The 15,002-nt window shown below is 38.4% G+C and overlaps 1 pseudogene; it reads right to left on the reverse strand.

Moving 5' to 3' along the window:
• Positions 1–400: 400 nt before the first annotated feature.
• LOC100669088 (small ribosomal subunit protein eS6-like) lies at positions 401–1,520 on the reverse strand (annotated as a pseudogene).
• Between the last annotated feature and the right edge of the window lie 13,482 nt (positions 1,521–15,002).

A 15,002-nucleotide genomic window follows, 5' to 3' on the forward strand; every position in this document is an offset into this window, starting at 1 on the left:
CTCCACCTACATTGACCTGAGTGAAATCTGAATGAGAAGACTGTCTTCCTTTCATATAAATTCTTTACTTCCTTAGGCCTAATTCCACTCAGGCACAGACACATCTACTCCCCAAAAGTCCTTCATAGTGGCCTTACCTCACCAGGGCAAAGGATGTAAGATTACAGACCTAAAGCCACTGAATGCCAAAAAATCAGCAAAATGGAATCTGAATGAAATTTTCTTGCCACCAGACTTTATAGGATGTAAAACCCACTTCATAAATATACACTCTTCGCCTCTAGGTCAGACATACCTCAGTTATGGCCCTAGTCCCTCCTTAACACTTCCAAACCCAACCCTTGATTTATTTATTTATTTTTAATGTATGATCTTATTTATTTGTCACTCTTAGAAAATTTTACTTTTGCCTGGACTCAGACTTGGAGGTATAAGCTCTCAAAGAGGCCAACCTCTGTCTCTTGGCAATCTGTTCCTGGTGTTTTTGTTTGGCCGCTTTCATTCTCTTGGCCAAAGGCTTAGCATATTCTGCAGCCTTCTCATTTTTCCTTGTGCACTGTTTCTTCAGAGCAATGCACAGACGCTTGTGTTGCAAGACACACAGAGAAACTACATGCTGAATCTAGGGCACTTTGGTCCTGGGTATCTCATCTTCTTTGTTCAGGGGTTGTCTCACAACATGCTGGCGGACATTATCTTCTTTAGAGAGCCTGAAAAGTTTGCAGATTCTGCTAGCTCTTTTGGGCCCCTGGAGACAAGGCAGAGTATTCAATCCTTGAATACACTTCTCCCCTTTTTTTCCACAATAACCAAGTTGAGAACACTCAGATTGGCATCCACAATGACACTCGGGACAGATTTGCATTTCCTTTTTCCAGGTCTCCTTGGTCTGTAACAGAAATGCCCATTACTCAGCAGCAGGAGGGCACAGCCGTGGGTCAAGACACCCTGCTTCATGTAGGAACCTTATATGTCATTCCCACCACATTCGAACAACATAACCCTTCCCCTCATCACCCAGAATCAGCAGCAACTTCTGTAGCCATTAGCTTCTCATAAAAGGCATGAAGTTTGTGTTCATTGTCTACTTCAATGAGTTTCTGGCAGCCAGTGCCTGGGAAGGAGATGCTCAGCTTCATGGTGAGACAGCCGAAGGCCTCTAAGCACCACCGAAATGCCCCTACTTCTGCTCAGCTCTAGTCACTAGGCGTCTTCAGTTCTCGTAAGATAAGACATCACCAACACTCAGTGTTAAAAAGAAAACTAGAGTCTCTTGTGAATAGGTTAGGAATTCTCTGATCTAAATTCAGAAAATTTTAAATACATAGTTCCTACTTCTCTCTTACTCCAGGCAATAAAAATGAGTACATCTAGAGCATTTGCCACATACATATAATATTAATACTTGTATTGTAATTTATCTGTTCACTGAGTAGACTTGCTAAAGACTTTCTAAATTTCTTGAGACACGGTACTTATTTTACTCAATTTTATATCCCCAGTATGTGCAACAGTACTTAGGACAGATTACATTCCCTCCTAGTATTAGCTGAATGAATATGAAAGACCCACACTCCTTATCAAATTTCAAGACTTACTAAAACCTAGTAATAACAGAGTGTGATATTACTGTAGATTAGATAAACAGAAAAATTAAATACAATAAGGTACCTATAAATATTCCCATATATATATGGAAACATCAAAGAGGAACACTGCAGATTAATAAAAAGAGGTTGGACTATTCACATGTTACGCTAAGATAATGGGCTAATCGTATGAAGAAAATACAAAATTGGATCCCTACCTCACATCATACACAAAATGTTAATTCCAGGTGGATTAACAACCTAATGGAGATGGGAAAACTAAACAGCTTTTAAAACAAAATAAAGATAGGCGGAGCCAAGATGGCAGAATAGACAGACACTTCCCTCAAGCCCTCTTTACAACACAGACCCGAAAAAACAAGTGAAACGAGTATATTTGTGACAAGCTAGGAGCCCTGAGCATCAAAGGCAAGCTTAGACAATGAACTTAGGAGTAGGGGGAGGAAGAGGCCGTTCAGAAGTGGAGAGGAGTTACTGGACCTGAATCATGGGGAGCCCTCAGGCACCATTCCCGGAGTGGCAGCGGTGGCAGCGGCAGGCTGGTACTAGCGTTCGGCCCCAGTTTCCTCGGGGAGAAGAAGCCAGCCACACAGCCCACTCACACCTACAGAACATGAGAACGGTGCTTTCAGCAAAAGCTAAGTACTTGCATATTTTATACCGCGCCCTCCCCACCCCCAAGCTGGCTTCAGCAGCTGAATCTCTGGGCCTGAAATAGACCCTGGTGAGTACCTAGAACCATCCTCTTGGCCTTGGGGAAGGAAAAAATTTGCAATAGGGGGAAAAGATAATGTGCAAGCTCCATTAAACAGAGGAGCTTAGGACAGAAACAGCTCCTGTCCAGGCATAAACCAACCGTGGACCTTGAGCACCTTTCCCTTCTGCATGGATCTGTGTGGGCCTGTTTTGGGAAAATAGGCCCTTGTTGGCAAACTCCAACCATTTCAGCTATGCGGTGGAGAGGTGGGTATTTGACATTTGACATTGTTTTGCCTATTAAACAAGGTCCTCACCTATCCACATCAGGGACCTAAGGACTGGTGGCTCCACTCAGGTCACCCAGCCACCCATGACAGGGGTCCAGAGATAATTGGTACCTCCCAGTCCTTACAACCAAAAACTTTGGGTGCCCCGTGGTCCCTCTGTAGACCCACCCACCAGCACGCTTTAGGCAACAGAGACATGTTTTCCTCAGAGACACATGAGGGTCGATTCTCAGCCCCCTGCCTTGTTCACAGCGTGACCCCCTGCTGCAATCAGATACTGGTATATATGCCAATCTCTCCTGCCCCTCTAAGACTGTAGGACAGAGCCTGTACCACACACTTGATATCAGCTACCTAGAAACCTGAGCTGAATTCATACAAGAAAACTGAATGGACTCCTAGACTGATATACCTGATAACAGCTCTAGCCAGCTGGGGACAGGACACCAGAGCTCCAAAGGCAAAATTAATCAAGCTAGCTCACTCAAGCAACCCATAGGGGTATCCCACCCAGTACCATCGAGTCGATTCCGACTCATAGTGACCCAATAGGACAGAGTAGAACTGCCCCATGGAGTTTCCAAAGAGCGCCATAGGGGTATACCAAAACAAAACAAAGCAAGCAGCTACAACACAGTAAGCAAGCATAAACTAATACAATAACTTATAGATGGCTCGGAGACAACAGTCAATATCAAGTCACATAAAGAAACAGGCCATGATCACCTCAACAGGCTCTCAAAACAAAGAATCCAGGGATCTTCTGGATGAAAGTGCATTCCTGGAATTACCAGATGCAGAATACAAAAGTTTAATATACAGAACCCTTCAAGACAACAGGAAGGAAATGAGGCAATATGCAGAACAAGCCAAGGAACACACAGATAAAGCAACTGAAGAAATTAGAAAGATCATTCAGGAACATAATGAAAAGTTTAATAAGCTGGAAAAATCCATAGACAGCAATCAGAAATTCAGAAGATTAACAACAAAATTACAGAATTAGATAACTCAATAGAAAATGAGAGGAGCAGAATTGAGCAAGTAGAAGCTAGAATTTCTGAACTTGAAGATAAATCACTTGACACTAATATATTTGAAGAAAAATCAGGTAAAAGAATTTTAAAAAATGAAGAAATCTTAAGAATCATGCGGGACTCTATTAAGAGAAATAACCTGCAAGTGATTGGAATACCAGAACAGGGAGGGATAACAGAAAATACAGAGAATATTGTTGAAGTTTGTTTGGCAGAAAACTTTCCTGATATTGTGAAAGATGAGACGATATCTATCCAAGATGCTCATCAAACTCAACATAAGGTAGGTGTTAAAAGAAAGTCACCAAGACATATTATACTCAAGCTTGCCAAAACCAAAGATAAAGGGAGAATTATAAGAGCAATTAGGGATAAATGAAAAGTCACCTACAAAGGAGAGCCAATAAGAATAAGCTCAGACTACTCGGCAGAAACCATGCAGGCAAGAAGGCAATGGGATAACATATTTAAAAAATTGAAGGAAAAAATCTGCCTGCCAAGAATCATGTATCCATCAAAACTGTCTCTTAAATCTGAAGGTGAAATAAAGACATTTCCAAATAAATACAAGTTTACGGAATTCGTAAAAACCAAACCAAAACTACAAGAAGTACTAAAGGGAGTTCTTTGGTTAGAAAATCAAAAATATCTGGTATCAACCCAAGACTAGAACACTGGGCAGAGCAACTAGAAGTGAACCCAGACAGGGAAATCCAAAAAAAATAAAGCAAGATTTAAAAAAAGCCCAACACAGGGTAATGGCAATATTATTATATAAAAGAAGACAATACTAAAATAATAAAGAGGGACTAAGAAATGTAATCATACAGCTTCCATATGGAGAGGAAGATACGGCGTTACAAAGAAAAAAAAAGTTAATTTTAAATTAAGGAAAATAGGGGTAAATGATAAAAAAAAAAAAAAATTTTTTTTTTTTTTTAAGGTAACCACAAAGGAGACAAACTATCCTACTCATCAAAACAAAGTACAAGGGAAAAATACAGACTCAGCAGAAACAAAATCAACAACAACAAATATGAGGAAAGGACAATATATAAAGAAAATCTCAGCACATAAAATCAAGTGGGAAAAAGAAACTGTCAACACACAAAAAAAGGCATCAAAATGATAGCACTAAATTCATACCTATCCATAAGTACCCTGAATATAAAATGGACTAAATGCACCAATAAAGAGACAGAGGGTAGCCGAATGGATTAAAAAACAAGATCCGTCTATATGTCACCTGCAAGATACACACCTTAGACTTAGAGACAAAAACAAACTAAAACTCAAAGGATGGAAAAAATATATCAAGCAAACAACAATGAAAAAAGAGCAGGAATGGCAATATTAATTTCTGACAAAATAGACTTTCAAGTTAAATCCATCATAAAGGATAAGGAAGGACACTATATAATGATTAAAGGAACAATACACCAAAAAGATATAACAATATTAAATATTTATGCACCCAGTGACAGGGCTGCAAGATACATAAAACAAATTCTACCAGCATTGAAAAGTGAGATAAACAGCTCCAAAATAACAGTAGGAGACTTCAACACACCACTTTCGGTGAAGGACAGGACATCCAGAAAGAAGCTCAATAAAGACACGGAAGATCTAAATGCCACAATCAACCAACTTGACCTCGTAGTCATATACAGAACACTCCACCCAACAGCAACCAAGTATACTTTCTTTTCTAGTGTTCATGGAACATTCTCTAGAATAGGACACATATTAGGTCATAAAGCAAGCCTTAGCAGAATCCAAAACATTGAAATATTACAAAGCATCTTCTCTGACTATAAGGACATAAAAGTAGAAATCAATAACAGGAAAAGCAGGGAAAAGAAATCAAACACTTGGAAACTGAACAATACCCTACTGAAAAAAGACTGGATTATAGGAGACATTAAGGATGGAACAAAGAAATTCCTAGAATCCAAGGAGAATGAAAACACTTCCTTTCAGAACCTTTGGGACACAGCGAAAGCGGTGCTCAGAGGCCAATTTATATCAATAAATGCATACATCCAAAAAGAAGAAAGGGACAAAATCAAAGAATTATCCCCACAACTTGAACAAATAGAAAGAGAGCAAAACAAGAAACCCACAGGCACCAGAAGAAAACAAATAATAAAAATTAGAGCAGAACTAAACGAAATAGAAAACAGAAAAACAATTGAAAGACCAAAAGCTGGTTTTTTGAAAAAATCAACAAAATTGATAAACCACTGGCCAAACTGACAGAAGAAAAACAGGAGAGGAAGCAAATAACCCAAATAAGAAATGAGATGGGTGATATTACAACAGACCCAACTGAAATTAAAAGAATCATATCAGATTACTATGAAAAGCTATACTCAAACAAATTTAAAAACCTAGAAGAAATTGATGAAGTTCTAGAAACACACTACCTACCTAAACTAACACAAACAGAGGTAGAACAACTAAATAGGCCCATAACAAAAGAAGAGATTGAAAAGATAATCAAAAAACTCCCAACAAAAAAAAAGCCCTGGTCCGGATGGCTTCACTGCAGAGTTCTACCAAACTTTCAGAGAAGAGTTAACACCAGTACTACTAAAGGTATTTCAGAGCATAGAAAAGGACAGAATACTACCAAACTCATTCTATGAAGCCACCATATCCCTGATACCAAAACCAGGTAAAGACACCACAAGAAAAGAAAATTATAGACCTACATCCCTCATGAACGTAGATGCAAATATCCTCAACACAATTCTAGCCAATAAAATTCAACAACATATCAAAAAATAATTCACCATGACCAAGTGGGATCCATACCAGGTATGCAGGGCTGGTTCAACATTAGAAAAACAATTAATGTAATCCACCACATAAATAAAACAAAAGACAAGAATCACATGATTTTATCAATTGATGCAGAAAAGGCATTTGACAAAGTTCAACACCCATTCATGATAAAAACTCTCAGCAAAATAGGAATAGAAGGAAAATTCCTCAACATAATAAAGGGCATTTATACAAAGCCAAGAGCCAACATCACCCTAAATGGAGAGAGCCTGAAAACATTCCCACTGAGATCGGGAACCAGACAAGGATGCCCTTTATTATCACTCTTATTCAACATTGTGCTGGAAGTCCTAGCCAGAGCAATTAGGCTGGATAAAGAAATAAAGGGCATCCAGATTGGCAAGGAAGAAGTAAAAGTATCTCTATTTGCAGATGACATGATCTTATACACAGAAAACCGTAAGGAATCCTCCAGAAAACTACTGAAACTAATAGAAGAGTTCAGCAGAATATCGGGATACAAGATAAACATACAAAAATCAGTTGGATTCCTCTACACCAACAAAAAGAACATCGAAGAGGAAATCACCAAATCAATGCCATTTACAGTAGCCCCCAAGAAGATAAAATACTTAGGAATAAATCTTACCACAGATGTAAAAGACATCTTATACAAAGAAAACTACAGGACGCTTCTGCAAGAAACCAAAACAGACTTACATAAGTGGAAGAACATACCTTGCTCATGCATAGGAAGACTTAAGATTATAAAAATGTCTATTCTACCAAAAACGGTCTATACATATAATGCAATTCTGATCCAAATCCCAAGGACATTCTTTAATGAGATGGAGAAACAAATTACCAATTTCATATGGAAGGGAAAGAGGCCCTGGACAAATAAGGCATTACTGAAAAAGAAAAACAAAGTGGGAGGCCTTACTTTACCTGATTTTAGAACCTATTGTACCGCCGCAGTAGTCAAAATAACCTAGTACTGGTACAACAGATACATGGACCAATGGAACAGAATTGAGAATCCAGACATAAATTCATCCACGTATGAGCAGTTGATATTTGACAAAGGCCCCAAAACAGTTAAATGGGGAAAAGATGGTCTTTTTAACAAATGGTGCTGGCATAACTGGATACCCATCTGCAAAAAAATGAAACAAGACTCATACCTCACTCCATGTACAAAAACTAAGTCAAAATGGATCAAAGACCTAAATATAAAATCTAAAACGATAAAGATTATGGAAGAAAATATAGGGACAACATTAGGAGCCCTAATACATGGCATAAACAGTATACAAAACATTATTAAAAAATGTAGAAGAAAAACTAGATAACTAAAAAAAAAAAAAGCACCTAAATAGCAAACACCTATGCTCATCCAAAGACTTCGCCAAAAGAGTAAAAAGACTACCTACAGACTGGGAAGAAGTTTTTAGCTATGACATTTCTGTTCAGCACCTGATCTCTAAAATCTACATGATACTGCAAAAACCCAACTGCAAAAAGATAAATAACCCAATTAAAAAATGGGCAAAAGATATGAATAGACACTTCACTAAAGAAGACATTCAGGTAGCTAACAGATATATGAAGAAATGTTCACGATCATTAACCATTAGAGAAATGCAGATCAAAACTATAATGAGATTTCATCTCACTCCAACAAGGCTGGCATTAATCCAAAAAACACAAAAGAATAAATGTTGGAGAGGCTGTGGAGAGATTGGAACACTTATACCCTGCTGGTGGGAATGTCAAATGGTACAACCACTTTGGAAATCCATTTGCCGCTTCCTTAAAAAGCTAGAAATAGAACTACCATGTGATCCAGCAATCCCACTCCTTGGAATATATCCTAGAGAAATAAGAGGCTTTACACAAACAGATATATGTACACCCTTGTTTATTGCAGAACTGTTTACAATAGCGAAAAGATGGAAGCAACCAAGGTGCCCATCAACAGATGAATGGATAAATTATGGTATATTCACACAATGGAATACTACACATCGATAAAGAACAGTGAGGAATCTGTGAAACATTTCATAACATGGAGGAACCTGGAAGGCATTATGCTGAGTGAAATTAGTCAGTTGCAAAAGGACAAATACTTTATAAGACCACTATTATAAGAACTTGAGAAATAGTTTAAACAGAGAAGAAAACATTCTTTCCGGTTATAAGAGGTTGGAGAGAGGGAGGGTGGAAGAGGGGCAGTCACTAATTAGTAGATAAGAAGTACTTTAGGTGAAGGGAAAGACAGCACACAACACAGGGCAGGTCAGCACAATTGGACTAAAGCGAAAGCAAAGAAGTTTCCTGAATAAACTGAACGCTTCCAATGCCAGTGTAGCAGGGGCAGGGGTCTGGGGACCATGGTTTCAGGGAACATCTAAGTCAATTGGCATAATAAAATCTATTAAGAAAACATTCTGCATCCCACTTTGAAGAGTGGCATCTGGGGTCTTAAACACTAGCAAGCACCCATCTAAGAAGCATGAATTGGTCTCAACCCACCTGAATCAAAGGAGAATGAAGAACACCAAGGACACAAGGCAATTATGAGCCCAAGAGACAGAAAGTGCCACATTAACCAGAGACTACATCATCCTGAGACCAGAAGAACTAGATGATGCCCAGCTACAACTGATGACTGCCCTGACAGGGAACACAACAGAGAACCCCTGAGGGAGTAGGAGAGCAGCGGGATGCAGACCCCAAATTCTCAGAAGACCAGACTTAATGGTCTGACTGAGACTAGAAGGACCCCAGTGGTCATGGCCCCCAGACCTTCTCTTGGCCCAGGACAGGAACCATTCCCAAAGCCAACTCTTCAAACATGGATTGGACTGGACAATGGGTTGGAGAGGGATGCTGGTGAGGAGTGAGCTTCTTGGATCAGGTGGACACTTGAAACTATGTTGACATCTCCTGCCTGGAGGGGAGATGAGAAGGTGGAGGGAGTTAGAAGCTGGTGAAAGGGACATGAAAAGAGAGAGTGGAGGCAGAGAGCGGGCTGTCTCATTAGGGTGAGAGTAATTGGGAGTGTGTAGCAAGGTGTATATGGGTTTTTGTGTGAGAGACTGACTTGATTTGTAGACTTTCACTTAAAGCACGATAAAAATTGTTTAAAAAAGAAATAAATAAAATGGAGAAAAATATCTTTACGAAATCAAAATAATGATTTTTTTTAAAGCACACACATACACAGAAGAACTCACAAAGCTTAGAAGAATTTTTTTTTATAAATTTGACTACATTAAAATTGAAAACTGTGCATCAAAAGACACCATTAAAACAAATGCATAGGGACCAAAGTTTATTAGTAGTTACCAGGGGTGGGTGGGAGGGGGCAGTTGGGGAGAGGTATTGCTTAAGGGGTACAGAGTTTTTGTTAAGGGTGATGAAAAAATTTGGAAACAGAGTATTGATGTTACACAGCATGGTGAATGTAATTAATGTCACTGAATTGTACATATAAAAATAGTTGAAATGGCAAATGGTTTGTTATATATATTTCATCACAATAAATTAAAAAAGACAACATAAAAATATAAAAGTCAAGTTACAGACTGGGGAAAGATATTTGTGCCACCAATAAGCACAATTAATATTCATAGGTAAATAATCTGTTGCTGTTTCCCATTGCTGTCAAATCAATTCCGATGCATAGTGAACCTATAGGACAGAGTAGAGCTGCCCCATAGGGTTTCCAAGGAACAGCCAGAGGATTCTAACTGTGGACCTTCTGGTTAGCAGTCAAGCTCTTAACCATGTCTCCATCAAGGCACCAAATACATAACAGAGTCCTGTAAATCAATATGAAGAAGATTCTATAAGAATGGCACTTATTTTGAGACATGGTACTTATTAGATTCAATTTCATATCCCCAGTATGTGAAAGATTACTAGAGGTAGATTACAATCCCTCCTAGCATCGGTTCAACACGCAATTCACAAAAAGAGAAATATGAATGGCTAATGAATACTTGAAAAGATACCCTACCTTCCTAGTAATAAGAGAAATGGATATGAAAACCACAATGAGATGCCAATGTATAACTAACAGAATGGCAAAAAATAAAGTCTGAATATGCTGGCAAGTATATAGCACTAGGATAACTTTTATACACTGCAGGTGGGAGTGTAAATTCATTCCACTATGGTGAGCATTCTGATGATATCCGAGAAAGTTGAAATGTCCATACTCCCATGACCTAACAATTCCACTCCCAAGCGTATAGCCTCTCACACGTGTGCATAAGAAAATACAGAGCTCTGGTGGCACAGTGGTTAAGAGCTTGATTACTAACCAAAAGGTGAGCAGTTCAAATCCACCAGCTGCTCCTTGGAAACCCTATGGGGCACTTCTACGCTGTTCTACAGGGTTGGTATGAGTTGGTATTGACTCGATGACAATGGTTTGGCTGTGATTTATTTATCTGATGTATATAGGAGGCTTGTTAGCAAGACAAAACTTTGGAAACAACTTATGGTATCATAGGAATGTTAGCTAGTATTATGATTCTCTTTGGGAGGATGTGGGCAAGATTACCCAGTTCTGTGCTACTGATTTGAAACTAAATGTAATCATATGACTTTCTATGGCCAACGAAATCTAAACAGGAGCAATATGAGTCAATTCTGAGTGAAAGATTTTAAGAGACTAACTCTATATGATTCACTTCAGTATTTTCCCCTGCCGCCAAAAAAATCCCATTGCCATTGATTCCGACTCCTAGTAACCCTATAGGACAGAGTAGAACTGCCCCATAGGGTTTCCAAGGAGCGCCTGGTGGGTTTGAACTGCTGACCTTTTGGTTAGCAGCCGTAGCTCTTAAATACTACATCACCAGGGTTTCCTCTGCCACAGTGACCAGAATATTGTAGATGGTGAAGGTTCTCTGCCAGGCAGGGTCCCACCCAAGATGGACACGTAGTGTGAGCAAAACATGAAACTACAACAAGATGAAATATTTCCTTTTAGGCCTCTGAGATTTGCACATGGCATATTGTATCCCATCCTGACTGACACACAATCTAATTGTTTATCAACAGGAGAATGGATCACTAAATTGTGGTGTATTCATTCAATTGAATGCTACACATCAGTGAAAATGAAGGAACTAGAGGCACATGTATCAATATGGATTAATCATAAAAACATAATATTACATGGAGGAATCTGGAAGGCATTATGCTGAGCGAAATTAGTCAGAGGCAAAAGGACAAATATTGTATAAGACCACTATTATAAGATCTTGAGAAATAGTAAACCTGAGAAGAACACATACTTTTGTGGTTACGAGGCGGGGAGGGAGGGAGGGTGGGAGAGGGTTTTTTATTGATTAATCAGTAGATAAGAACTGCTTTAGGTGAAGGGAAAGACAACACTCAATACATGGAAGGTCAGCTCAATTGGACTGGACCAAAAGCAGAGAAGTTTCCGGGATAAAATGAATGCTTCAAAGGTCAGCGGAGCAAGCGCAGGGGTCTGGGGAACATGGTTTGAGGGGACTTCTAAGTCAATTGGCAAAATAATTCTATTATGAAATCATTCTGCATCCCACTTTGAAACGTGGCGTCTGGGGTCTTAAATGCTAACAAGCGGCCATCTAAGATGCATCAATTGGTCTCAACCCACCTGGAGCAAAGGAAAATGAAGAACACCAAGGCCACACGACAACTAAGAGCCCAAGAGACAGAAAGGGCCACATGAATCAGAGACCTACATCATCCTGAGACCAGAAGAACTAGTTGGTGCCCAGCCACAAACGATGACTGCCCTGACAGGGAGCGCAGCAGAGGACCCCTGAGGGAGCAGGAGATCAGTGGGGTACAGACCCCAAATTCTCATAAAAAGACCAAACTTAATGGTCTGACTGAGACTAGAGGAATCTCGGCGGCCATGCTCCCCAGACCTTCTGTTGGCACAGGACAGGAACCATCCCCGAAGACAACTCATCAGACATGAAAGGGACTGGTCAGCGGGTGGGAGAGAGATGCTGATGAAGAGTGAGCTAATTATATCAGGTGGACACTTGAGATTGTGTTGGCAACTCTTGTCTGGAGGGGGGATGGGAGGATAGAGAGAGAGGGAAGCCGGCAAAATCGTCAAGAAAGGAGAGACTGAAAGGGCTGACTCAAGAGGGGGAGAGCAAGTGGGAGTAGGGAGTGAGATGTATGTAAACTTATATGTGACAGACTGATTGGATTTGTAAACGTTCACTTGAAGCTTAATAAAAGTTATTAAAAAAAAAAACATAATATTAGAAAAAAAGAAAGTTACAGAAAAATACATTCAGTATGAAACACATGGAGCTTCAATAATACCCCTAGTAATTTATTTCTTAAGCTAGATGGTAAGATGGTAAGTATAACTGTGTAGAATATTAATCTTTCTAGTATACTTCTTTAAATAAAATAGAAAGATTTTTTAATGAAATAATAGAACTATATGTTCTGTTGGCTAATTGCTGAGTTCTGAAAGCAAACTGTGACTTTTTATGGAGAATGAAATAGCTTAGAAAATTATGGATTTCATTCAGTCCTCTATGTAGAACTACTGAGTGGCAAATTCTTTGAAGACCAGAATAAAAGATCAAAGGCAAAGATGTTGGTTGTTCATTCTCTATACACTTCCAGTCTTCATCTTCCATGGCCATTTAAAGAAAAAAAAATCTGAAACAACACATTATTTATTTATTTAAAGATAGTAGGGCAGAGGAGGCCTGCTGAGAGGGCCAAGGAATGCAGTGAAAGGAGGAAGTTGTTTAATTTGGAGAAGAGTTTGCCCATTCAAAATTATTTCAACTTTCTGAAACTGAAGAAAACTAAACTTGGGAGTATTTCCTTCCCCTAACATTCTCTTCTATTCTTCAACCATTTTGTTTCCTTTTCACAATAAAAGAACATTTTCACTTAGCGCTGCTGGTGGCCCATTCGTATCATGTTTCTAAGTACAGCTAAGTTATCAATGAAAACGATTAATAAGCTTGGATAGGGGAAGTTACTCACTGGAAGCCGGGGGTTGTAGGATTGTTCCCATCTAAATAAAGACAAGTATAATAAGCAACTGTTACCCTAACTCATCCAGTAGCTTAAATGTCAGTTACATTTATTACTATGATCTAATATATATGTGAAAAAATAATTGTGTAGGTCCCTGGCAAACTGAAATTGCTTACTGACAATTTGATTTCTTTGTTGCTATAGTTTTAATAATAATGCACAAGGCGGACAAATCCATTTCAGTCACTTTAAAAAAAGAATAACAAACAATGATCTCAAAAAATAATTATGAAGAACACTGGGAATACTGTTGTGTAAGACTATATTTAACAAGTACTTTGATTTAAATCTATTTCTCTTTGGTCAACACCATTATTCGTGCCTAAAAAGTTTACATTTTTACATAGAGAAAAGTGGCCAGAGCAATAGTATCAGGCCCAATTGCAGAACCAGGAATAAAGCTCTTGCTACTCAAAGCACGGTCCACAGAAGAGCCTCATGGGCTTTACCTGGGAACTTGTTAGACCTACGGCACCTCAGGCTTCACCCAGACAGACCTACAGAATCAGAATTGGTATTTTAACAACATCCCCCAGGTGATGCATGTCCTCATTAAAGTTTGAGGAACCTTGATCTTGGTGACTGAATTTTGCTTCATTATTGTGGCATTTTCCAACTTTATTATACTCTATTTTGCTTACCTTTGGAATAACAACATTTTTTCATCTTTAAGATTATAGCAATTATTGTAAAAAAAACTGTGAATTACTTATGTATTCAAAATGTAAATTCAGAACCACCTATAATTTCGCAATCTAGAGTTAATTACTACTAACATTTTGAGGTATATTGTTTCAGCATTTTCTTCTATGGAGATATATATACTTTCACTTAATATTTATAATGAGTTATTTCTCATGTAATAAAATGCATTTTTAATAATTTTTAATGGATGTATACTATTCTGTCTTGTGGATATAGCATAATTGATCTAACAAATTGCATTTTGTAAACAATTTATTTTTAACAATAAATTAAAATTATTGTTCATCAACAAAATTATGTGTGCATCTCTGAATATATTCTAACAATAAAGTTTTAAAAGTGTAGTTACTAAATCTATTTCTGTTTGGTTCTTTTTTAAAAAAATCCTATCTTTTTTTATCTCTTTATTAATATTTTTCATTTGATGCAATATTATCATCATTTTAAAACAAACAAACAAACAAACCTGTTGCTGTCAAGTCAGTCCCAACTCATAGCAACCCTACAGGACAGAGCAGAACTACCCCATAGGATTTCCAAGGAGTGCCTGTTGGATTCGAACTGCTGACCTTTTGGTTTGCAGCCGAACACTTAACCACTATACCACCAGGGTTTCCAAACCTTCATTTAATTCTTTAAGCATGATTTCCTTTAGTTCTTTGAGTATATAATACTAAAAAACAAACAAACAAACCCAGTGCTGTCGAGTCGATTCCAACTCATAGTAACCTTATAGGACAGAGTAGAACTGCCCCATAGAGTTTCCAAGGAGCACCTGGCGGATTTGA

This window comes from Loxodonta africana, chromosome 9 (genome assembly GCF_030014295.1).
Source record: "Loxodonta africana isolate mLoxAfr1 chromosome 9, mLoxAfr1.hap2, whole genome shotgun sequence".
Taxonomy (NCBI): Eukaryota; Metazoa; Chordata; class Mammalia; order Proboscidea; family Elephantidae; genus Loxodonta; species Loxodonta africana.